This window comes from Excalfactoria chinensis, chromosome 1, assembly GCF_039878825.1.
Source record: "Excalfactoria chinensis isolate bCotChi1 chromosome 1, bCotChi1.hap2, whole genome shotgun sequence".
In the NCBI taxonomy this organism is placed as follows: Eukaryota; Metazoa; Chordata; class Aves; order Galliformes; family Phasianidae; genus Excalfactoria; species Excalfactoria chinensis.
Window position 1 is genome coordinate 78,573,180 of NC_092825.1, and position 24,195 is coordinate 78,597,374.

The 24,195-nt window shown below is 39.8% G+C and overlaps 1 protein-coding gene across 6 annotated transcripts in view; it reads left to right on the forward strand.

Annotated features, from left to right (window-relative positions):
- Nucleotides 1–24,195, forward strand: part of ZBTB20 (zinc finger and BTB domain containing 20) — a 448,076-nt gene that overhangs the window by 161,093 nt on the left and 262,788 nt on the right. For 3 of the 6 annotated variants that reach the window (XM_072352146.1, XM_072352155.1, XM_072352128.1), the window contains exons 5-6: nucleotides 2,127–2,212; nucleotides 4,119–4,194. The exons of the other annotated variants lie outside the window; for them this stretch is intronic. The gene's annotated coding sequence lies outside the window, so the exon portion shown is untranslated. The remainder of the gene's footprint in view (nucleotides 1–2,126; nucleotides 2,213–4,118; nucleotides 4,195–24,195) is intronic. 6 annotated transcript variants of the gene reach the window in all.

Consider the following 24,195-nt stretch of genomic DNA (forward strand, 5'->3'; position numbering starts at 1 on the left):
AACATGCCTCTGTGTGCTTGCATTTTTTGGTACTGTTTGATTTCCACAAAGGAAGGCTTGGGAGATTGTATAGGGATAGAACTTCTCCAAAATAACTCTGAGTCTGCCCACATCCATAAGTATTCCCTAGGTGCGGCTCCCCAAGGAAGTGAGATTTCTGGAAACCCCTCTGTTTGTATACCTGTCTCAGATTCCTTTAATCTTTTGAATATAGACACTTACAGCCAACTTTGATGGGTAAAAGTGGCCAAAGTACCAAAGCTTCAAAATGTTTCGTGGAAGTGGGCAGCTCTTTAAAGGAGAAAAACTCTTTTAATGATACCACTGAGGGAAAGGCTGCCTCACCATTTTACCCGAAATTATGCATCAGAGACCCCGCATGGACAGAAATCCGTATAAGACAGCAGGTACTTTTGGCTCCCTGTGAATTGGCTCAACTTCATGGAGAATTTGATTTTTTGTTTATTCCACATTTAAACTTCATTTTGCGGTACTGAAAAGATCTGTTAGCCTGTCCTGTGGAGATCTGTAGATGGTTAAGTGTACTTTGTCTTAAAGGGTTCTTTTTCAGATCTTAATCACCAAATAACAAAACAGTATCATTAGCATGTTTTGTCATGCCTACAAACTGTTCTTCCTTTCTGCCCCCACTTCACGATGTACGTTAAAAGGGATGGCCAAAACCATCTCACTTTCCACAAGTAAATAAAAGTAGTGAAGAGCAGAAATGTATTCTGCTTTACAAAGATTGGATTTTGGTTGTACCAGCCCTATCGTATAGGATATCCAGCTGAACACTTGACTGATGAGCTTTCAGACCCCACTCTAGAAAGCCACACAGTAAGCATTGCAGAACCCAATATCGGGTCCTTCAAGAACAAATTGCTAAGTTCCTAGTGATGAGTAATAGTGATTTAACCTCTCCTATGGGGGCGGTTTCTCCTTAGAATGTATCAAACTGAAGTTGGCTTATGTCTTTAAACACAGGCAGCTCTCAGTCCTCATGCCTTATTGTACCACAATTGTGGATATTCTGTTTATTGACTACTATGCCAGTTATTTCTGTAATTATGTTTATAATGATTGTAATGGTGCTTTATTATTGTTATTAATGTTATGGCAATAATTAGGCCTTTTTAAACTCTCAAAACCTCTTGGCCCTTGTGATGTCTTCGTGCAGAGTCCTGCAAGTTAATTATATAGTATGTGGATAAAAAATAATAATCCTTTTATTGGTTTTAATGTTCTGTCTTTTAGTTTTAATGACTGTCCCTTCTTTTCTTGGGAGGTCAGATTTATTTTATTTTCTCTGTGCAGTTACATTTATATCACATCTCCTATGTTCAGTCTTTTTCATTTTCTCTGTCAGTTTGAAGACATCTAAACTTTTTGCATATGGAAACCTCTTGGGGGTTTTAATGAGTCTTTTTACTCTCTGAACCCTTTTTTGTTTCTTTTACATCATATTTGAGGCAAGGTGATCAGGGTTGACAGCGAAATCCGGAGGGATGGCATAACACTAACTTACGTATCAGCATTTATAGTGTTCTTGAAAGAATTTCCTTTGGAGCACCAGTCTGTGTGAGGTGCTGAGTGATCCTCACAATTGCTGTTTCCTATGTCTGAGCTGAGTGCTGTGGACTCATGGTATGTTGTGAGATGAAAGCGGTGTGAGTTATTTCTTTATCTCCAATATTAGGAAAGGCTAGCTAGAGAATCCTGTGAAAAGTTTTTCAAAGTCAAAAGGGAGATATGTGGAGAAGGATCGTTGTACCTTGTGTATTGTAAACTGGAAGGATTCCACAAGATGGTGATGGCTGACATCAAAAGGAAGTACAGCTTGTTCTGTGGCTTCTAGACCATCTGCAACTGACGTGGAAGAGATGAGAGGATGCCAAACAATAGCACAATTGTGATATAGTGGAAGTATGAATCAGGCGTTGGTCTACCCTTCCTGGAAAACACAGTCTAAGCCTGGGACTGTTCCTAGGAAGACACGCAGAGTCTTCGTTTGTTTGAAAGAGATAAATTTCAAGCACTAATTCAAGACCAACAATCGCATTAACATGTCTGGATCAAGCTATTTCCAGTTTGGATTGTCAACTTTTATCTTTTTATTTCTGCAGATTTATAGAGGCATGTTATAGAAATATGTATTAAGAAGTCCCTGGGTCCTAGGAGAACATATCAAGTTGACTCTGGCTAGAAGCAAGTGAGTTTTATTCCTGTTCCTTTCAGTTCATTCACCCCTTTTCCATTCTCTTTTTGTCATGCTCTGTCTTTCACCTGATTTTCTTTTCCTTATTAAAAGAAGTTCTGACTGACCTGGTACATTTTAATATGATACAGATGATCATATTCATCATGAAGGTGAAAAAGCATACTTCAGTGCCTTCTCGCTTGTCCAAGAGATAACATAGGTTTCAAAAAGCTGTCTAGAGAGCCCTGAGATATCACAGACCTAACAGGTGCAGCTACCAATTCAGCTTCTGCAATGCAAAGAATTTGTATTTCCCGTAAAAATCAGGAAAAAAAACCACAACCAACCAACCAACCAACCAACCAAACAAACAAAAAAACAACCTAAAAAACAGTGAAAGAGTGAACTTAAAGTGTCCAAATACATACATTTTAAAATATTATTTATGGTACAAATGGACAGCATTTGTATGCCAAAAGTAGCAGTCCATTGCTAAGAAGGTAAGTTTTGTAGCTAAAGCAAAGTGCTGAAAGGTAGAGACTACACTGAATTCTTGTGGTCACTGACCAGCTGAGTAACTTGCAGAACACTCCTAACGTCTGTTTCCCACACCAAAGCAAAACATTGTATAGGAAAAGGTAAAGAAGGAAAGGTGTTTTGCTGATGAAATGCTAGATCCTGAAGTGGCTCAAAATGTGTTTCCAAAATGTATTTAATGTATCAAGAAAAACAACACGTGTCGGTCATTAGGAGAAATCACACCACTACCAATACCTCTTTCTAGTCCTCTCCCCCCTTTCTTACATGTTTAATATGGGATTATCACAAAATATAGCCAGTGGCTACCAGTGGTTAAGGAGCTATGTCCACACTTTTTCAGTTCTTTGTATTTTGACAGTAGTGGTCTTCTCTGAGCTATTGATAACTTCAAATGCAGTTTATTTGTGTGTTTGTTCAGACTACCATAAATCCCACCTTGGAATGAAAATGGCTGAGGAATCTAAATACGTCATTACTAATAATATAATTAATAAAGTCATTAGGCTTTAATTTTGTGATTTTAAGCTTGAGCAGTCCAGCTGAAATCTGTGGTGCGTGCTTATTGAATCAGTGCCATAGTGCAGGACTGGGAGACCTTCATTGTCAAAGGTGGCTTTAGACACACTGAATCCTGGGATACTGGGGCACTTTGAAGTGGTGTTGCTTTTCCCTAGACACCAGTAGGGTTATCCTTGCAAAAGCAATTAGTTTATACAAAATGACAAGATGGCTCTTACATTGCTGGTGGAGAAGAAGATAAAGATTTTAACTACTGACTTTCTGATATGAGCACTAGAAAATAAGGTATTTTAATTCACAGCAAAAATAGGATGAGGGAAACCAAGAGGATAACTATTCAGAATTTTAGCTAGTAATAAGAAATTAGGATAGGGCAAATAATGAACACGAGCCCTACTGCCCAGACACTGAAGTCTTTAAATTTTAGATTGCAGTGAAAGTGTTTCCATATTTGGTCTATTAGGAAAAAAAATCACAGTAATTCCGATCACATTTTTAAAAGCTATGAATACAGGTATGAGAGAGTATTATAGATAAATTATTTGATACAGAAGTTTTTCCCAGACTTAGAAAATCTGTATTATGTCATATCCACAGTTTTTCCATAAAAAGATTTTTCCACTAGTCATCAGGATGGAACAGCGTTTATAGAAGTTGGAAAAACAAGTCATGATACCTATAAAAACATTCTGAAAAGTTAAAATGAAAGCTTCCTGAGCAGCTGATAGAAAAGAAAGTAATGGGGAAATGTTTTCTGCTTTTGTGTAAAAGGTGGGAGTGTTGACTGGAGAATACTATAGCCAACTGCAAATATATGAAACTGTTAGAGAAAAGATTTCTCTCCTGTTCCTATTTTCAGACAAATTACCTTCGTGGTCCTGGTCCTTTGGTTCCACGCAATTATCGACTGAGCTGAAGGAGATCTCCCTATAGCTGTGAGTAGTAATGAGGCTTTAGCATTTCTTTGCACATTGCTGCTAGAGAGTGAACCCTTTCTCCAGAAGGATCACCTTTTCATTACCAAGGTGTCACTTCTTTTCTGCATATTTAAAGCACTGCTTGTGTTACTATGCAATCCCTTCACTGTGGAGTAACTGAAAATTCAAGCTGACATAAGTTCCAGCAAGCTTCTTTAACCTTGGAAGTGAAAGGTGGCCAGTGACAGGCAGGAGCTTTGAAAGACAGGAGAAGAATGGATTCGTTTTGGATTGTAGTCAGAATGTTGTATAAAGGATGCAAGAAACTCAGAGGGGTGCCACAAACACCCTATTAGGGAGATATCAGTGACAGAATGAGAGCTACTGCCCGAAACTGCTTGAGTTTTGACAGCATTATGTGATGACATCTGAGATGTAAGCAGATGCCAGGCAGCGATATTGTCTTTTGATGAAGTCATTTATTCGTTTGACACTGATTTTTTTCCCTTGTGCCATTGCATGTACTCTCCTGTGACACAGAATTGAGGTGATCTCGTGAAATTCCAAGAAAAGGAGAAATTAGGTAGACAAAATGGATGCTACTACCAAGGAAACTCTACTCAGTACTCTTAGAAGTATAGGATACGGTGACGTGAGTCAGTCCTCACCACACAGCACTTCAAGGGACATGGATAAATGGTGATTGGGCACAACTCACAGCTCTGTGTGCTGTGAGGAGGTGATACCATGTGGCATATTTACTTGAGATTTTTGTGCTGGCAGAGAGATGGGGAAGGAAATCTTTTTATGATCAAGCAGTGTACTCAAAGCAGCACTGGTTTTATGAATGTGAATGATAGACAGTGGTGAATCGGAGTACATCTGAATCCTAAACCAAGTGATTGTGATGGGGCAAATTATAGAGGAATTTATGCAAGGATCTCTGCTGCTATAGATTAGATGATTTGTCTGTGCTGCTTTTTCCTCTCTTTTCCAAGTTTATTTTGTATCATATATCATTCCTGCAATTGTGTTCTTTGTTGTTTCTCTCCTGACATGCTAAATCCCACAACACAGTCTAGTCTTGATGTTTTCCTTCTCTTTCAAAGAGTCCCAAGAGAGAGAAGCAAGGAAGGTAGATGTGTTTGACTTTGGAAAATGAGTTGATGCCAGTTGCAAATGAAATAAATTATATCACATGGGTCTGCTAAGGGGAGGGGAATGAAAATATTGCTCGTTTGTGACAAAAGATTGCCTTGAAGATTGCTTCAGCTTGATCAGTCTGAAGTCCATGTCTCACTGTTTCCATTACAAAGGCTTTAATGTTCCTGTTTCTTTTGGAAAAGGACTTCATCTATTTTGAATTAAGTCCAAGGCTCCCCAAATGTACTGTTTGCTTTCAGGCTCAAAACATGAGACCTATGCAGCAGCATCTCATTCTGGAGGGGCTAGAAAATATTACAAGATTTAGGTTGTGGGCCAGGATAGCCAAGGAGTCAGCATTTGAGCAGCTCCATGGCAGCTGAGAATCGTAGAATCCACAGCCTTATGCTGATACAGTGAGCACTACTTCTGTAAGGACTTTGAGTATGGAGATATTTGAGCACAGAACAGGGCCATGGCTTCCTCATGCTCTGGGCAATGGATGCAAGCAATATGCTCAGCAGACAGGAGAACAAGCTGTCAAGCTATGCCTGGCACAAGGACCACAGGATGGGTGAGGAACTGAAGCATTCTGCTGTGCAGGGTGTCTGTTATACGGTGGGTTACTGCAGGGCTGTAATTAGATAAGGAAATCTTAGCCAGAATGAGTGAAACCCAGTAGATCTTTGTTTTTCATACAGTTTGTCTGGTTTGCACATAGGAGACAGGACTTCAGGACCTGTATTATGAAGGCAGAGTACTGTTCGTATAATACCTTCTCAGTATCAAGCCTGTAAGCTGATGCAGTTCATTCCTTCAGAGGATCCCAGTCTGGATTTGTTCACTGGGGTTGATCATTACAGAGCTGTAGTACATTAATTCAAGTCCTTAGCAAACAGTGGCTCAGTATCCTCCCCAAGCCTCCCACAGCTTCCTGTTGTGAGAACACAGCTTTCTGCTGTTTTCCCTTTATCTGCTCCTGAGCTGTCCCTAATCCCTTCTGAGCATCAGCCCCCATTTTTCTGCTCGCAGCAGGGAACTTTTTCAGTGCACACCTGTAGAGCTCATTCCTAACCTGCTGTTTTCATAGTAGCACTTTAACCTGGTGTTAGAATACAGCTACCATCCTAATATATATACGTATAGAGGAAGAAAATAAATGAACCCTCTGGAAAGAGATGATATGATCTCAATTAGTGGCAGCCATCCCTCACGGTATGTGATATGTTTTAAAGTTCAAGGTCTTCTTTTCTTTTCTTTTCTTTTCTTTTCTTTTCTTTTCTTTTCTTTTCTTTTCTTTTCTTTTCTTTTCTTTTCTTTTCTTTTCTTTTCTTTCCTTTCCTTTCCTTTCCTTTCCTTTCCTTTCCTTTCCTTTCCTTTCCTTTCCTTTCCTTTCCTTTCCTTTCCTTTCCTTTCCTTTCCTTTCCTTTCCTTTCCTTTCCTTTCCTTTCCTTTCCTTTCCTTCCCTTCCCTTCCCTTCCCTTCCCTTCCCTTCCCTTCCCTTCCCTTCCCTTCCCTTCCCTTCCCTTCCCTTCCCTTCCCTTCCCTTCCCTTCCCTTCCCTTCCCTTCCCTTCCCCTTCCCCTTCCCCTTCCCCTTCCCCTTCCCCTTCCCCTTCCCCTTCCCCTTCCCCTTCCCCTTCCCCTTCCCCTTCCCCTTCCCCTTCCCCTTCCCCTTCCCCTTCCCCTTCCCCTTCCCTTCCCTTTCTTTTTTACATGGGATAGCCACTGTGAAATGCAACAACTATGAACAACAGTTCATGAGTCCAGAAAAATACGAATGAAGTGCTAAGTCACTTATATGAGAAGATACCTGATTTTGAAGTGACTGCTGTCCTCCTTTGTTAACTTGAAACCATGTGGTTTTAAGCATGTTTGACAGAAGGATAGAGGCTACAGGGAGACTGAATCCTATCAGTTTTATGATAATCAGAAGCAGGAAAGAGGCTCAGGAGAGCCTGCAGCATGCACTCAAGAAACATGGAAGGGTTGTCCATCCAGCAGGGCAGACGTCTCTCACAAAGTGGCCTGGCAGCTGGCAGATGTACTTTTCAGCGTGTGTTTTGGGTGCCCTGTGGCTAGCAAAGGAGGGAAGGAGCTGGAGGTGCTGCAGGTGGTGGCCAGAGGGAAGCAGAAAGAACTCTGGAGAGAGCAGTCCTAGCCAAAATGCTCTGGAGGGGGAGAACACAAAACAAAAGGGAGCCAAGCCTGTTGCTTGTGGGATGAGTTGTTTAATTCATATACACTCTGATCTATCACCAGATCCAGAGGTATTTCAACAGTGAAGCATTGCTTTAAGGTTAAAGACTGCAACTAAAGGGGGGAAGACAGAAGTTCTGTTCTTTAGCTAGGAGGTGTGAACTTGATGAACCGTTTATAACATCTGTGTCTCATATTCTTTCTCTCTGAGAGAGGGTAGAAACACGTGTGTGCTTCAGAGGGGAGCTGAGGTGCTTCATCCGTTTGGAAATGATTTTTCTCCTTTAGGAGACAGATGCTTTACCTTTTCCATGAAAAGCTGTAAATGTTTCAGAAACAATTAAAGAAGCTTCCTGACATCCTCTTGGGTGAGGAAATATGATTGCTCTGGGAAAACTGAGGCAAAAAATCTGTCATGTGAATATTTTATTTTAATAGTTAATGAACAGGGAAAAAGAAAGCATTACTATAAAACACATGAGCAAGATTGTGGAAAACTTTGGCAGAGAAAGGGACTGAGATAAATTCTGTCTTGATTGACATCTCTTGAAGGTCAAAGTGTCTACCCAGTGTATGAGGCAGTGTTAAATTTGCTCATGGTGTATATATGTAATCAGAAGACTTTGCCTCTTAGTACACTTAATTTCAGAATGCATGTACTACATAAGGCTTGTTGGTAGAGTAAATATACTGGAAGGTGACTACATAAAAAGATAAGCTTTTTCATATCAACAGAAATATTATTATTTTTTACATGCAAACCTCAAATTATTTTGTGAACAATACCTAATCACTAGATAGCATGGCTCTTCAGGAGATCTCCAGAGGTCTTGATCAAAATAAGCCACACCATTTCAGGGTGTTCGTGCAAAATGGCATTTCCTATTTGGGAATTTGGAAATAGAGGCACAGATAAATTAAGTAGGTCACACACCAGATGAGTGGCAATTGAGGAAGAAAAAACAGATGTCATGACCTTTTCCTCTTTCTTTAACTCAGAAGATCGGTAGTCTTGCAAGCATGCACACCTGTTTTCAGTTTAAGCTGAATCTTGTTCTTGCAGGGTGTGTGATGCTGCAGACAATCCAGTTGTTTTGACTCCTTCATCCCAAGGGCCAGGGCAACAAATCGGGTAGCGTCAATTCTCCACTAGGACAAGCCTCCCTTTTTCCATCTCTGGTAGATTACAGACTGGACACAATACCAAATAGCATTTTAAAACGTGTTCACATTGTGGCAGATTGTAACTATGTGGTACTTAAGTACCAGTATAAATTGACCAGTTAACTCTAATACCTGTGGCAGTTGCTTTCCCCCACTAGACGTCTGTACATTTATCTCATTGTATTAATGCATCTGTAAGTCAGGCATTCTATGAAAGAAAAAGAGAAACTTTCAGCTGGTAGGAGATTAAAAATTTATGGTGAGAAAAGACAGGGCCACCCATAAGTATCAGGTATGCACTGACGCTAAGTGATTATTTTAGATTTGTTTGCATGTTTGTTTTTAGCTCAAGCTTTTCAGAAATCAGCAATGCCTTTATTGGAACTCAATGCGAAGTTTACCAAACACTTAAGCTGAACTATACCAGTACTGAATATTGTGAAAATCTCACTCCTACACATACCCACGTTTACTTTTGTGTTCTTAAATCAGATTTGGGAAGTAAATGAACAGAAACAGGCATTATTACATGTCCCAGGAGAGCTGGTGCTTTCCAGGATGCCGTCTGTATTTCAGAATTGCTGTGCTTTTAATTGTCTTGTAGCCCGGCTTGTCTTTGCATCCAGTGGGTTTTCTCCCTGGCCTTGTAAAATCCATAAATTTGTGAAGTATACTAGACAAGAACCCTTTGCCAAGTTAGGAATGGCCTGTGCGTAACTTGTGACACGAATGGAAACGAAACTAATTCTGTAAGATTCTCCTGAGAAAAGGAGGTGTGTGAGGATAACACTGTCAAGTCTTCTGAGGTCTGAAGTCTTAAGCTTGTTTCTTGGATTTAATTCCTTAACTGTGTCACAAGTTTTGGACTGCTCGATTCCTCTCCCTGTGCCATGTACTCCAGTTATGAAATCATCTAGATTCTCTGTGTTGAATGTTTATGCTTTTCTTTGTCACTTAATAGTCTGAATTATCCCTTATTTTGTAGAAGGGAAATTCACTTCCTAGTGGTGTCGACAGCAGAAATATGTGAACTGGCCACTTCTGTTATGGTCATGACGAAGTCTAGATTCACCACTAACTATATCAAAAGGAGGCTTAAGATGGAGACTACCAACTGCCCTTTACTCTTAAGAAGTAGGCATTTGCACTCTTTGTATCCTGGGAAAGAGAATCAGCATTCTGAATGTCATGCTTATTCTCAGCATGATGTGTGTGATGAAGAAGGCACTCAAAGAAAGAATTAAAGCTAGGATGACATCAAAGCAAATGCTTCCATTTTTATCCTCCCTTCCACGGTGAATTAATGTGTGTGAGTAGACTATGGCAGTTTATTCTAAAAATAAATTCTTCTCTTGCTCCTCAAACTACAGTTCCAACAACATAATCCTCTACTTTGCTTTCTTTGACACACCTTCTCAAATTTGCTGGCCAGCCCATATGGTTGCTTTGAGATTTTTGCTGTTCTGTTTTGCATGCTTGATATTCAGAGCTGTAATAGATAATTGCTGGACCTAGTATCTACTGATATTACATTGTGCTTGTCATGTGATATGAAGGGATGTTACTTCAGTGCACCAAACCTCTCAAAAGACTTTGAGATAAAAAGCTCAAACAGTGTCCCAGCTGAGCACTCAACACACACAGTGGTGATAGCCATGAGAAAACGGGAAGAAGGAGCTTTTCAGGCAGGAGTCCAAGGGAACAACCTCAGTTTATGTGCTTTAAATGGACAGTATCCTATACATTAAAAAATAAAAATTAAAAAAAAAAGTGTGACTTAACCTGTTTTCTTCATTTTATATGTTACTTTGTCATAATGTGACTTACCCTGTGTGGTGCTGTTCAGCATGCAAACATTGCAGATCAATACAATCCCAAGCTCCAGCAAACTATTCCCCTCAGCCAGATTGTGCTGACTGGACACAGTTGAACAGTCACAAAATTGAATTGCATTCAGCTGGTAAAACTACTGGGGAAAATAAAAGTTCTAGAGAGTAAGTGGATGAGATCTCAAGTAACAAGGAAAGTAAAACGTGTGCATAAAAGGGATTTAAGACTCAAATCCCAAGCATGTAATATGGAAGCCAATTGGTAATCAATGGCTTTCTTTTCACATGTTCAGTGAGGAAACACTTGTTTTCCCAGCTTTATGCATCATGAGGCAAGGTGGACTGTTGTTTGAAGCATATTTTGTGCTAGTGACTTTTTCTGTAGTCTCGGGCAAGTTATTGATTTTGTGTGGTTTTTGATAGCTGGAAACGGTGGCGCTGATTTCTGCCATAAACAGCTTGTAAAGATGTTGATATATTAGGGGACCAGAACACAGTGATCTGAGTAATACATTTGTCTGGTACGTTAGTAACATCTTTCTGAGCTCTACTTGTTTTCTTTCCCAACAAAAATGTACTTGCATACAAACAAAACTACATTTTCAACTTTTATTTCAGTACGTGAACATGAAGACAGAAGAGAGACATGCAGTTGCACAGTTGTGCTAAATATGTCCTCCACTATTTGTGACAAAATTAGTTTTTGGGCCCTACTGATTAGAACAAGACACAGAGTTATTACTGAGAATATCAGCCATAGGAGAGAAACATTCTCTGAGCTTTATACCACACTTCCCATTCTTTTGTCAGCTTACATTATAAATAAATAACAAAGCAATTTGACACATGCCCATTGATTAAAAATAAAAGTTGTCAGAGTGAGAGGAGAAAGACAAAAATATGAATTATTAATAACAATATTAAGCAATGCAAAAAAGATACTTAACATGCAGGAAAGTCCCTGAAAAGTCACTTAGTGAAGGAGAAGGAAAGGACAGCCACAGAGACCTTGTCTCCACTTCTTAGTGGCCACTTCCTCACTACCTAGTCTAGCAACTTGATCCTTGAAGGTCAGGGTGGCCATATGAGAAAGAAGGATGCCCAGGGAGGTTGTGGATTCCCCATCCTTGGAGGTGTTCAAGGCAAGGTTGGATGCGGTCCTGGGCAACCTGATCTAGTAAATGTGGAAGTTTGGTGGCCCTGCCAGGCAGGGGGGTTGGAATTTCATGATTCTTGAGGTCCCTTCCAACCCTGGTCATTCTGTGTGCTTCTGTGATGGCTCTGTTAATTTGTGTTATCTTGTTTACCTCCTCTCTACTATTTCTAACATGCGCTACTAGGAGGGATGAAGACATCATGTAAGGTATGGAGTAAATTGAAATCGATCATGTTCATGACTGAATTGACCGTTCTGTGTTTCTGAGCAATCTTCTTGCCAGAGAGATTTGAACAACTGATTGATAAAACCAACGCATTTGCAGCAGAAGCTAGGCTAATTTAAACTCTTCCTTATTTGGTATATCTCAAATACCTGGGATTTAGTAAACAGATATTTATGCTTGCAAGAATATTGTTACTGCTAGTTGTAGTCTGTGTTCCGTGTACAGTGTATTGCCCCAGTTGATATATCCAACACTAGCTGGAGTAACTATGCAGTTCTTTTCCCACCTTCTGTTGCTTATTTTGGTTGCAGCTGTTTCGATGCTTTCATTTACCAGGCCAGTTTGAATGGCTACTGGGTATACTGACCATCCTAGCAATACTTAATTTTCTATCTATGGAGATGAGATTTTTTTTCTTTCACTGAAGAGGAAAGGAAGAATAAGTATACTTGCAAAGAGCAAGAAAGGCAACTACGTGACTTCTCTGAAAACTGCAGGATCTCACTTAGTGACAGTCCTAAGTTCTAAGCTTGATGAAAAATGACTGTGCTCTGAGCAAATAATAATGCATGCTATCTCAACAGAAGAGCTAATCAGAAAGTTTTCCTGGTCAGGTAGAACCAAAGGTCCTATTGTCGTTAAAATGATGGCGTTTGTAGTGGAGCATCGTATATTTCACTTCTTCATGTCCAGTCTGAAGATTGCGTTATGTGTAACTGGAGAATGATATCATAAAGAAAATGACTGCAGGAGTAGTAAAGCTCCTAGTCTGTGTTTATGATGTTAATGTTTTGAATTAACAAACTGTTAATGAATTCACAACGTGATCTCCTATTTATTGTGCTTTAACTCTGGAAAGCTTCCTTTTAAGCAAGCATCTTTGGTTCAACTAAGGGCTAAGCACTTGTAGCTTTTATGGGTTTCATTAAGAGTCAGAAATGCTCAGAGCTTCTGAAAATGAGGTCAAATGATCTTCTTCCTGGCATTTAGTTGCATATGGTGCAGGTACCTCCATCTTATCTCCCTATTTCAACTTCAGTTGCAGCTAGCTGGAGAATAGTAGGTACTTAGAGGTGTGATTCACCTGATTGCAATGAAAGGCATCTGAATTACTCTTGTGTAAATGCCCACTTCTGTTCATATACTGTAAAGAAAGTCTGGATGAAGCAGTTAAAAAATTAACCAAGATTCTTCTTTGTGTGTGCCTTGATCTGAATAACTGAAATTAGGGAGTTGTTCTAGAAATGTTAGACTCAGCTTCTCTGCTTCTGTCTGTAAAATGGGGGCACTGCATTGTTTTTTATGTTGTGAAAAAAATCACAGAATTGCAGAAACAGTTTGAGCTGGAAAGGACTTTAAAGACCTTCTAGTTACAGCCCACCTCCCACTAGAGCAGGTTGCCCAAAGCCTCATCCAGTCTGGATTTGAACACCTCCAGGGGTGAGGCATCCACAGCTTCTCTAGGTATCCTGTGCCAGTGCCTCTCAACCCTCTGTGTAAAGAATTTCTTCTTAATGCCTTATTTAAATCTGCCCTTTTATTTTAAAGCCATTACCCCTTGTCCTGTCACTGTACTCTCTGTTAAAGGATCCCTCTACAGCTTCTTGTAGAGCTCTGTCAGGTACTGGAAGGATGCAGTGAGGTCTCTCTGAAGCCTTCTCTTCTCCTGTCTGAACAAGCCCATCTCCCTCAGCCCTACTTCACAGGAGAGGTGCTCCAGCCCTCTGAGTATCTTTGTGGCTTCCTTTGGGCACTCTCAAACAGCTCCATGCTGGCGGTCCTAGGAGAGGATGCAGCACTGCAAGTGGAGCTTCATGAGAGCAAAGTAGAGGGAATCACTTCCCTCTCCATGCTAGCCATGCTTCTTTTGGTGCAGCCCAGGATACAGTTGGCTTTCTGGGCTGCAAGCACACTTTGTCAGCTGATATCAAGCTTTTAATCAATCATTATGTACATTATGCTTCTCTACAGGGCTGTTCTCAATCCCTCAATCCATTGTCTCCCAGCCTGTATTTGTGCTTGGGATTTTCCCTTACCCAGGAGCAGGACCTCACACTTGGCTTTGTTGAACCTCATTAGGCTCTCACAGGCCTACCTCAAGCTTACTGACATCTCAGTGACATCCTTTCCTTCCATCACATCAGCTGCACCACTCAGCTTGCTGTCATCTGCAAACATGCTGAGGGTGCACTTAGTCCCCCTGTTCATGTCACCAATAAAGCTGCTGAATAGTACTGGTAAGATGGACTTCTCTTATTTGGTACACTGTGTATAAGGGTAAGAATTCTTCTTAGCTTCTAAATGGTTCATGTTTACATTTTGTGATCTCTTTCTACTTTTACATGTAGTATGAGGAAACATTAGCACTGAGTGATTGTGTCAGTTGGTCTAAGCATGAGTACCATACACTATTGCTAAATTTGGCTTTATATGAATTATTGGTCTCTCTTAAATAATTAGTACTTCTAATTTGCTAGATTTGGTCCTCAGGGTTTTGGTGAATGTTAATTTGTACATTAAAAGAATGAATTTAAGATAATGTTATTGGTTTGGAAAAGTTACACAAACCAATATTTGCATAGCAGAGGCCAAGCACAGAACACACTGAATGAAACAGAATGGCTTCTGTGGTAGGAGTAAGGTGATGGAGAAGGAAACAGCTCTCCTTTCTCACATGTACCCAGAACTGTAGCTGAAGTCAAATAAAGGCGTGTGAAGAGATACTAGCCCGCTATGCCTAGCTCTCCTGGGACTGAAAGGCAATCATTTCATAAATCTACTGGTACCACATTTAGCCTTATTCTAAAATCTTTTTCAGATGTCTGCAAGGAAATCTTCAGATGTTTGAAGAATTTTGTCCTCTGATGAGGAGATTCTTAAAAAAAATGAGTAGGCTTTAAAATTAAGCAAAGAGAGTTAAGAGAACCTTTGATAAGGAATTTTAAGAATCTGGGAGAAAGCACTTTAATAATACTGTTATAGTAATTTTCATCAGTCTTACTGCACCCATGTGCAGTATTTCTGCTCTGTAAACTGAAGCATATTTATTTAAATGATTTGCCAAATATCCTATCATGGGTAAGTGGCAAGCTGCAAATGGAACCCAGGAGTCCTAATTTGATTTCTTGTTGAATTCAAAGACAGTATTCAAAGCCTCTGGAAGAAAAACACTCAAGAATTCAACAGTAACACTCTGCGTGAGTAGTCTCCCGTTTCAATAAATGTGTGGTTATGATATGTCTGTGCTTCACTGACCAAGGTCCCTGAGGTTGCTTTCAATCCAAACCCATGTCTCCTTTGTGGGTGCACATTGCACTACCAGATCCTTCAGTGCTCTGAACCAAAAGTCTTGTTCTTAATGGACATACTGGGGAAAATACAGCCATCTAAAAACACCACCATTGCCAGTGAAAAAAAGCAAGTATGGGTGAAATAAAATCTGTAGAGTCATATGAATGCAAGCTGCAGCATGAATCCTTCTATCTGTGCTGGGGTTTTGGGGGTTTTGTTGTGTTTTTTTTTTAGACAAGTGAAGATCAGACAGCAGAGGACATTATTTATCTCAAAACCCTGTTCCATCTATTTCCCATCTCTGTGAGATCTTGAATAAATGTAGATAAATCTCTGTATTTTTATATTTGTATCTCAAATTTGATGGCACACTGGATGAGCTTTACAGAGAGGTATTTCAGTAGGAGGTTTTTGAGAGAAGGCTCTTCCCATCAGCTTGTCTTCCCAGTATTTTTTGCAGTGCATGACAACAAAAGGTGAGAGCAAGAGCAAACAATAACCACCTTAGAAAATCTCAGTAAACATTTGAAATCAGTAGGTTAAGTTGGCCGGTGAAAAAGTCTGGTGTAGATCTAGTCCATAAAATCCAATCTCGTAATCTTGAAAGGAAAATTCAGGAGTCAGGGGAGAGTCAGCTTGATTTTCACAGTCAGGACTTTTGTTTGTGAACTTCTGTCAGGACTGATCTCTGTATTTATATAAAATATAAAACTGATGTTCTTCCTTAGAATTCCAGTTTCTGCCAGAGTCGGAAGAAATGTTGTATGTTACAGCCGGTTTACTTTGCAGAGATAGAGTATGAATTTCCTCAGCCAAGACATGGAGTGCATAAAGTGGAATTCCGTGAGCAGTTTCTCATTAATATCTAATTTTGTGTTTATTAGTCCAGAAACAGAAGGAATTCGATATTTTTACATTTGTGCTGAGAATAAGAAGGACTGAAGGTGATGGAAAGATACAGCTTAATACACATTCACTAGCTGTCTCTACAGTAAGTACTCAGTGCATTTGCTTAAACACAGATATTAGGTACAACTTGATACACCTTCTGATGCTGCTTTTCCCAAAAGCCAGGTGTCTCAGAAGTGGCAAGTCATATTTGCTAGTGGTGTCCAAAGCTGTAAGACTATTTCAGTGGCTCTTGAAAGCTACATTTATGCAAAAAATAAAACTCTGCATATTTGTAACCACCTCTGGCATATAACTTAGTGATGATAATGCTACCATGTGACGGTTCAGGAGAAATCCTTTTTCTAGCAGTTATTATAGGTGAACATACAGATGATAGATGTAGACCCATTGATCTCATTAATGATTACTTGATTACATTGGTGATCCTCTGGCATTTTAGGTCAGCACTTAGGCCAGGATTTTTGCCTATAAATAATCATTCTGCGTGTAATAAATGCAATGGGCATGATGGACGGTTAAGAATAATTAGTATACAGTTTAACTTAGCTGACACACGCTGAGTAGTATGAATGTGACTTGAGTTCTCAGATTACCATGCATTCATGCTTACTGTTGGTATAAAAAGAAATCTTGTAGTTAAATTGTTTGGTTTTCTGAGCATTTTTTTTGAAGATACAATCCTTATTAGAAGCAACACTGTGAAGTATGAATCTTTTTCTTCTATTTCCTGCACTAGTATTCTTCTACAGCTATTTTCTATCATGAAAATAAGCATAATAACTTTTACAAACTGTTTCCTTTGCCCTTATTGCAGCAAACCTCCCATTGACTTCTGTAAGTATTTTACCCACATGGAGACCAAATCAGGGGTTAGCAAGATACTTCAGGATTTCATGCTCTATTTAAAGGAACTTGAAAGGATAGACTTCTTTGGTGATGAAATCTGAGGAGCTCTCTAATACTGCCAACTGTTTCTTAACCTTTTCCAGAAAGCAGTCTATAGATACTTTCTGCAGAAATCTGGATTTTGTTGATGATCAGGTTTGAAGGATTTTGCTTTGTGAAACTTCACCTAGAACCAGACCTGGAGAAAAGAGATTACCAAGATCAGTTTGTTTATTTTATTCTCTGACGTATTAGTGTTCCATACTGGACAGTTAACATCTGCTACCTTTAATATTTGTTTTCATTTGAGATACCTTGATAAAGACAAAGCTTATGGCCTTTGCTTACACTGTGAAATGTATTTTGATTGTATACGGTGAATTTGGTAAAGACTCTGTCCATTAATTTCATGACTTAATCATTTATTTTCTGGTCAATATCCAGCAGAGGAGATAAGAAGACTGAGGTTGACATCCCCTGTTGTCCTTGGGTCATGGTGTAGACTCTGGCCAACTATTTCTGATGCAGAGGGTTTAGTAACTTTGATTAATTTATGATCACAAAGTGCTTGGGGCTCCTGGGATAAAAAGCAAAATAGAAGTGCAAAGTGTTATTAATGGAAAGTATGCTTGACATACTTAGTATACTATATTAAATATCATTTGGGGTTGAGTACATTACAAGAGTGCAAGTAACTCAGCTGAAGGTAGTTAGGGTGATGTCTGTAATTGAGAGAAACAGGTTCTTAATCAGTGTATCACAGTTACAGCCTTCATGGTAACTTCGTGGTTAAGTTTATGGATCAATTTTATTTATCTAAATAACATATGGTCAAGGAACTGGATGCTGACAACATCTTCTGAGTCTGGGGAATGTATGCAGTTACTTTTGGTATTGATGTCTGGGAATTTCTCTTCCTCTTCTATCTGGACTTAAGCCTTCAGCTTCCATTTAATTTCAAAGAGCAATGCCATTCAACGAAGCATGTATTCTCACCCTCTCCTAGGGGTTGGTAGGAGAAGTTTGTGTTTCTTTAGGAGCTCTGTAAAATATAACGTGAATTCTGGATCTGTTTACACTGGGACAAATCTTTCTTTGGCTTTTAGTAATACAAGATTTTCCACTGTGTCCCAAAGCCAGGATTCAGCATTTTAGGGTCTGTTCCTATGTAGTAGGAAGCACTGATGGAGCACTCTGTGAAATCATGGCTACGTTACAGTACCAACTTTTCTTCAGAGCAGCTCAGCTACAAAGCTCTCTTAGTGGAATTTCAGTGTTTATGCATAATGTGAGAACCAGAGGGATGTGCACATCTACATTAATATTTTGCTTTGCTGGCAATGGTTGCAGTTTTAATGAAAGTGTCATAAGACCTGGTGTTTTCCTTAAAAATTCCACTCTTGAAGTAAACAGATAATGTCAAGAACCTCAGTTCTTGTTTGTAAAAGTTTCTAGTCCTCATGATTGGAAAGAAGGCACTGAATCATGATCAAAGCATAACACAGAGACTTAGAAATGAGAAAAAAATACAAATATAAATATAAAGCCTGATACTTATTAGATTGCTTAAAAAAAAATTTAAATGCATGTTTAGAATTTTCAGGGGGAAAATGGTGAAAGACGGAAGGGAAACAGTATGAGATCAGCATTGGCGGATCTCATTTGCACTTCATTTTGAGTTTGGTCTGAGAAATAGTTTCATGGTCTGAATACCAGCTCTGAAATCCCTGTGCAAGTTGAGTATCAGCAGCATGACCTGGAATAAAATTCACACCTTCACACCTCTATAAAGAACCACAGCAGTGAGGTTTTATTGCATATTTTGCTAGCCACTTAAACAAAGATTTCTTAAATTATGTACTGTTTGTGCCTGTGTCCATTCAAGGAAATCTTTGTGTTACTTATCAGTGTTTCTATTAGTTGATCAAGAGGTGCACTATCGTCATTCATTTGTATGGTGTTTCTGCTTCTCTGCCTTTGCTTGGCTGGGTTTCCTCTTCTTTCCACACTCACAAGTACTTGGGCAGTGAAAGTACGAGCTCAAATAAATTTCAAAAGTGTTATTTTGTTACATTGCGCTGGTTTAATTTTTTAAGTTAAGACTGTATGTATTGGTGAAAGGTATCTACCCATTCAGATGCCAGTTGTTAGGATTGCTGTATGAAAATCTGTGTCCTTTATTGTAAGATATTTTTTATCTTTATTAATTCCTTTAGTCTGAGGAAGAGGAGGCTGAGGGGAGACCTTATTGCCGTCTTCCAGTACCTGAAAGGTTCTTACAGTGAGAGTGGGGCAGGTCTCTTCTCAATAGTGACAAGTGACAGGACAAGGGGAAATGGCCTCAAGTTGCGCCAGGGCAAGTTCAGGTTGGATATTAGGAAGAACTTCTTTACCGAAAGGGTGGTTAGGTATTGGAATAGGCTCCCCAGGGAGGTGGTTGAATCGCCATCCCTGGATGTGTTTAAGAGCCGTTTGGATGTGGTACTCAGGGATATGATTTAGCAGAGGTGTTTTTTTTAGAGTTAGGGTACTGGTTAGGCTGCGGTTGGACTTGATGATCTTTAAGGTCTTTTCCAACCTGGGTAATTCTATGATTCTATGATTCTAAGAGAACTGTACTGCAAGATACCGAGGGTCTTCTGTGGCTTTGAAAGCTATGAAGTAGCTTTGAAGATTTAAAATGAGTGTTTATGAATCATGTTTTTTTTTTTCTCTCCAAATTCCATTACAAAAATAACATTAACAATGAAACTGCAAATAAAATAGTTCATTTGCCCAGGGAATTGTTTAGTTTGTTATTTGGATTGTAGTACTGCCCCAGTTCCCAAACAGAATTAGGGTCTGTTTGTAGTAAATGTTTGAGTAGAAATTAAGAGATTGCCCCTGCTTTAGGTTTTCATAATCTACATCAGAGATTCATACAAATGAGAGGAGACGTTGCTATAGGCAAGATGTCAAAGGACATTTTGGAGATAATCCTGTTGTAGAGATGGGCCAAGCTATTCAAAGGCAGATATGAATCATGCAGGCCGTGGTAGGCACAGTACCTGTTCTGTGGATGAAACAAAACGGTATAAAGTGAGATCCTTTCCTTTCCTTTTCCCTTTCTCCTTTCCCTTTTCCCCTTTCACTTTTCCTTTCTCCTTCTCCTTTCCTGTTCCTCTTCCTTTCCCCTTCCCTTTCCTCTTTTCTTTCCTTCTTTCCTGTGCTTCTTTATTTTTTTTAAATGCTGAATATCTTAAAGAATTCTGCTGAAAATTTGATTGTCAGAGAGAATATTTCTGAGATCCAGCTGACAGTTTTGCATTAAAAAAAAAAATCGTAATGCTGTCAGTAAAAAGAAATTTTTTGCAAAACAGAAAGAAAAAAAAACACAAAACCATTCAGCTGCAAATAGATTGTAATTGAATTTTTCACGTATATATATATATGTATATTTTAATTAGCCTTTGTTGGGGAAAAAGTTGGAACCTAGTAACAATGCGTGTGACTCACCGGTTTCTTTAACTGACATGGCTTGAATACTTGTTGAAAAGAACCTAAAATTGCATATCGGTTTCTAAGGGCAAATGCAACCACCCTCCATACTCTTTTTCAAACATGTGGCATTGCCATTGGAGAGACCCACCTAGATCTAACCAGAAACAGTGTTTACTGCAGCAGGCTACAGGTGGAGATTATGCCTGGAATTTGAAGTCAGATCCTGTTTTGCAGATGGGAGGGAGAAGTAGCCATTTGTTTCTTTTACATTTGATTATTTTTTCTGTCTCCCAAATAGAACAGTTCCTTGCAGGAGAAAATCCAAAGAGAGAGATTCGGTTCTTTTCCCTGCCTTGCTTCCACCTGTAGATAATCTCCTGTGAGTAAATTAGGGCATATGCCAGGAGTGCTGCTTCCCCAGCCAGCAGCATAAGGAAAATGTCTGGCTGTGCAGAGTCAGATTTCCCATCTCTGTGTTTATTAAAGTTAGAAGGAGAAACAAGAGCTTTGGAAACTTAAAAAATAAAATGAAAACAAACAAACAAACAAATGCATCAGGTGGCACTTGATGCGAGGAATTTTAAATCACACTGACACAGAAACAAGGCTTTCAGCTTGTCTTTTCATCCAGTAAATATTATAGCTCCTTGAAAACTTGAAACACTTTAGACTTCATTTGCTAGACCACCTTAGAGCAGTTTTGAAGCTACTATCTTTTTCCTAAGATCAGGTGGATGTTTTTGGATCCTGAGGGATAACAGCAAATCTACAGAGAAAATAATGTTGTCTGCCAAATAGTTAGGGTACAGTTTAGGATGAAGGGAGCCGCATGCTAGCAGGTCTTAAATAATAATCTTCATACTGCCACAGAAAGACACAGAATATTTAAATCAATCCGAAATCCTTCCAAGCTAAAAATAAAATAAAGGGAATGGTGCAACTTGGCGAATGCATCTTGACCTCATGCTATTTTTACAAGTCAGACAGATGTGCAGCCCCTGATAAGCTGGTACCCAGGACTAGCTATCGAATCAGAAATCTGTGGACTCACTCTTCAAATCCCAGCACTAATCGCAATGATAAAGAGCTACCTTTCGATTAATCCTGCCCTGGACTTTAGACGAAAGATACTGCAGTTTAATTACTGAGTGAAATCCACTTTGTCTGATCTGCCAGCCTGCACTGTAATGTCATAATATAATCAGCTTCACCCCTGTCTGAAGCTCCAGGGCTGTGAAGTCCAAGGACTTGTTTGATTGGAAGAAATAAAACGATGTTCAAACAACCACCAGCCACAGTGCTGTAATTACCAAAATCTTGTTTGCATCTGTCTGTCATTTTTGCCATTGGTTTTTTATGACACTGAAAGGCAAGGAGAGGTTGTGGTGGATAAGAACAGCGACCTGACAGATGACAAATAAGATGTGGGAGGGTTTGCTTGAAGAAAATAATCATTGTAAAATATTCAGGCTAATTAAACTGAGTCTTTCTTATATATTTCCCATCGGCTTCAGTGACACATGCAGGTTCAAGCAAAGCCAGCCATTGGTACTGTCATCTCATAATTAAAACCTGTAACTGATCTGTGAGTGTCTCCAGCAGAGGTTCCAGTGAGGGGACAGAACATGTCAGTGAGCGAGAAATACATTTTTATCCATGTGAGAGCTCCAGCAGGGCTGCCAATGTGCGCAGTGTCCCCGACCTCCACCAGCTGCAGGCACTGGCTGTGACTTGAAGGGACCACTTCTTCAGACAGAGGAGTTGGTCCTGGCTTACTGATAGGAATCACTGAATGAGTCTTGAGCAGATGTAGGTCTTGGCTCCCACAGTTCTGGGGGACGGCATAACAAGTTCCACTAGAAACAAAGGGAGGGTTTAGGTTTAGGGTGCTTCTGCTCTCTTAGTGTCCTGCCTTTCCATGTCTTTCTCCCTGACCTCCTTTGTTAGGAATGCCTCCAAGGCGTGTGGGGAGCAATTGCTTTTCAGTGAACCATACAGAAGTTCATTACCTGCTTCAGACTTGTTTCACAGTGCTCGCCATATACTGATTGGGCAGCAGCAATGTCCTGTTACCTCTAACCACAGCTGTACTGGGTCACTAAAAGAAGGTGAGAAGATTTAAGTTTTCTAACACACGCTTTGTTTGGATATCTTTCTGGCGATTCAGGGAGGTTATGACAGAAGTATGGAAAGAAGCTGGCAAAGCTCTCAAAAACAGTTTGCTCTCAGTTTATTGCTGAGACAGAGATGCTAATGACGAGAGAAGGAAACAAAGCTTTCATCTAGCTGCCCTTTAGAGACACTCCATCCTGTGCTGGTGAGGTGAAATCTGACTGATTTTCTTAGTGTCTTTTGACTGCTTAAGCCTTCTTCTCCCAAACACCTTCAGAAACCTGATTTATCTCAACGTATTTTCTTACTGTTCTACATTCTTTGCTTTCCCCTTTGCATCTGTCGTGGCTATTTCTAGCTAGATCTTCCTTTTCTTGCTTGATGTATTCCCTTCAACCCATGTCATTTGATTTGCAGTGATTCTCTCTTCTACCCTTCTAAGATGGAGATCTCATCCTTTCACTCTTCTCCCAGCTCCACTCCCCTAAAAACACTTACAATTTCCATCCCTATTCATCTGTTTTCATAGAGCGAGCTACTAGACTGTCAGAGTCACAACCACAGCTCGATTAAGGTCCCTGTGCCACTTCCTCATCAAAAGACTGTCTTGTTCAGCACCTATGACTAAAGAGGCCAAGCATGGGATACCTCAAGGTATTCTGGATTTATAGCCTGTGGGTGGATTTCTGTGCAAAGACCAGTTCTCTTCTGTACTGCAAAATCAGAGCAATGTCTTAGGGCAAAGACTGGGGATGAGGAAGAATAACAGACAGCGGTTGTTAGCTGTATGTGTCGCTGTCTTAAACTTGCAGTGCATTTACTTTCTTCCTCTTCCTTTTGTACCCTGTAGCTGACAGCGGTGCCTAGCATCGCCTGTCAGCAGGGATGGCATGCAGGGTGTTTTGCAATGGAAATCTGGCTTTAAACCTAACTGGGTTTGTCACTAGTGTTTTAACTTCTGAATAGTATTTAAACATTTCAGTCTATGGACTGAGTTTTAGCAGAATCTATCCGGAAGAGACTGTCTAGAGAATCATCTCCGAACCAGCTTTGACCAGCAGCAATGACCCCGGTGCTTTATTTGTACAGTTCTTTTGCCCTCGGTCTAATCCCTTACTTTAGAAAAAGAAATGTCAGAAGGAAGATGTACACAGCTTCTTTTAAATCTCAGGAGACTACTTTTCAGCATGAAGGAGTCCATCTAGTTACATGGCCTTGCTAATACCCGCATACTACACTGATATTCTTGCTTCCCAGGGGAAAAATAGCAAGGGAGCCTGAAAAATAGTTGTATGGACGGTTACTACAGAAATTATTTCTTTTGCAAATGAGAGGATAATGGAGGGCACAGGGTAGTACATAATGGCACCTTAAAAGGAAGGAAGAAATTAGTGTATTGATGAGAATATTTCTTCACAACTGGAGAAAGATATATGTGGGGGAGCATATGTAAATAGTCAGGTGTTTGATATTCTTACAAGCATGTAGATGGGAGTCTTAACATATTGTCTGTCATATACTTTGGTGAGGTGTGTGAAGTCTTTTGTCCATGACATCATACAGAAAAATGGTTAAAAATTCGGGCCTTTCTGCATAGATATGGCCTAGGTTATGAGGGTAGCTT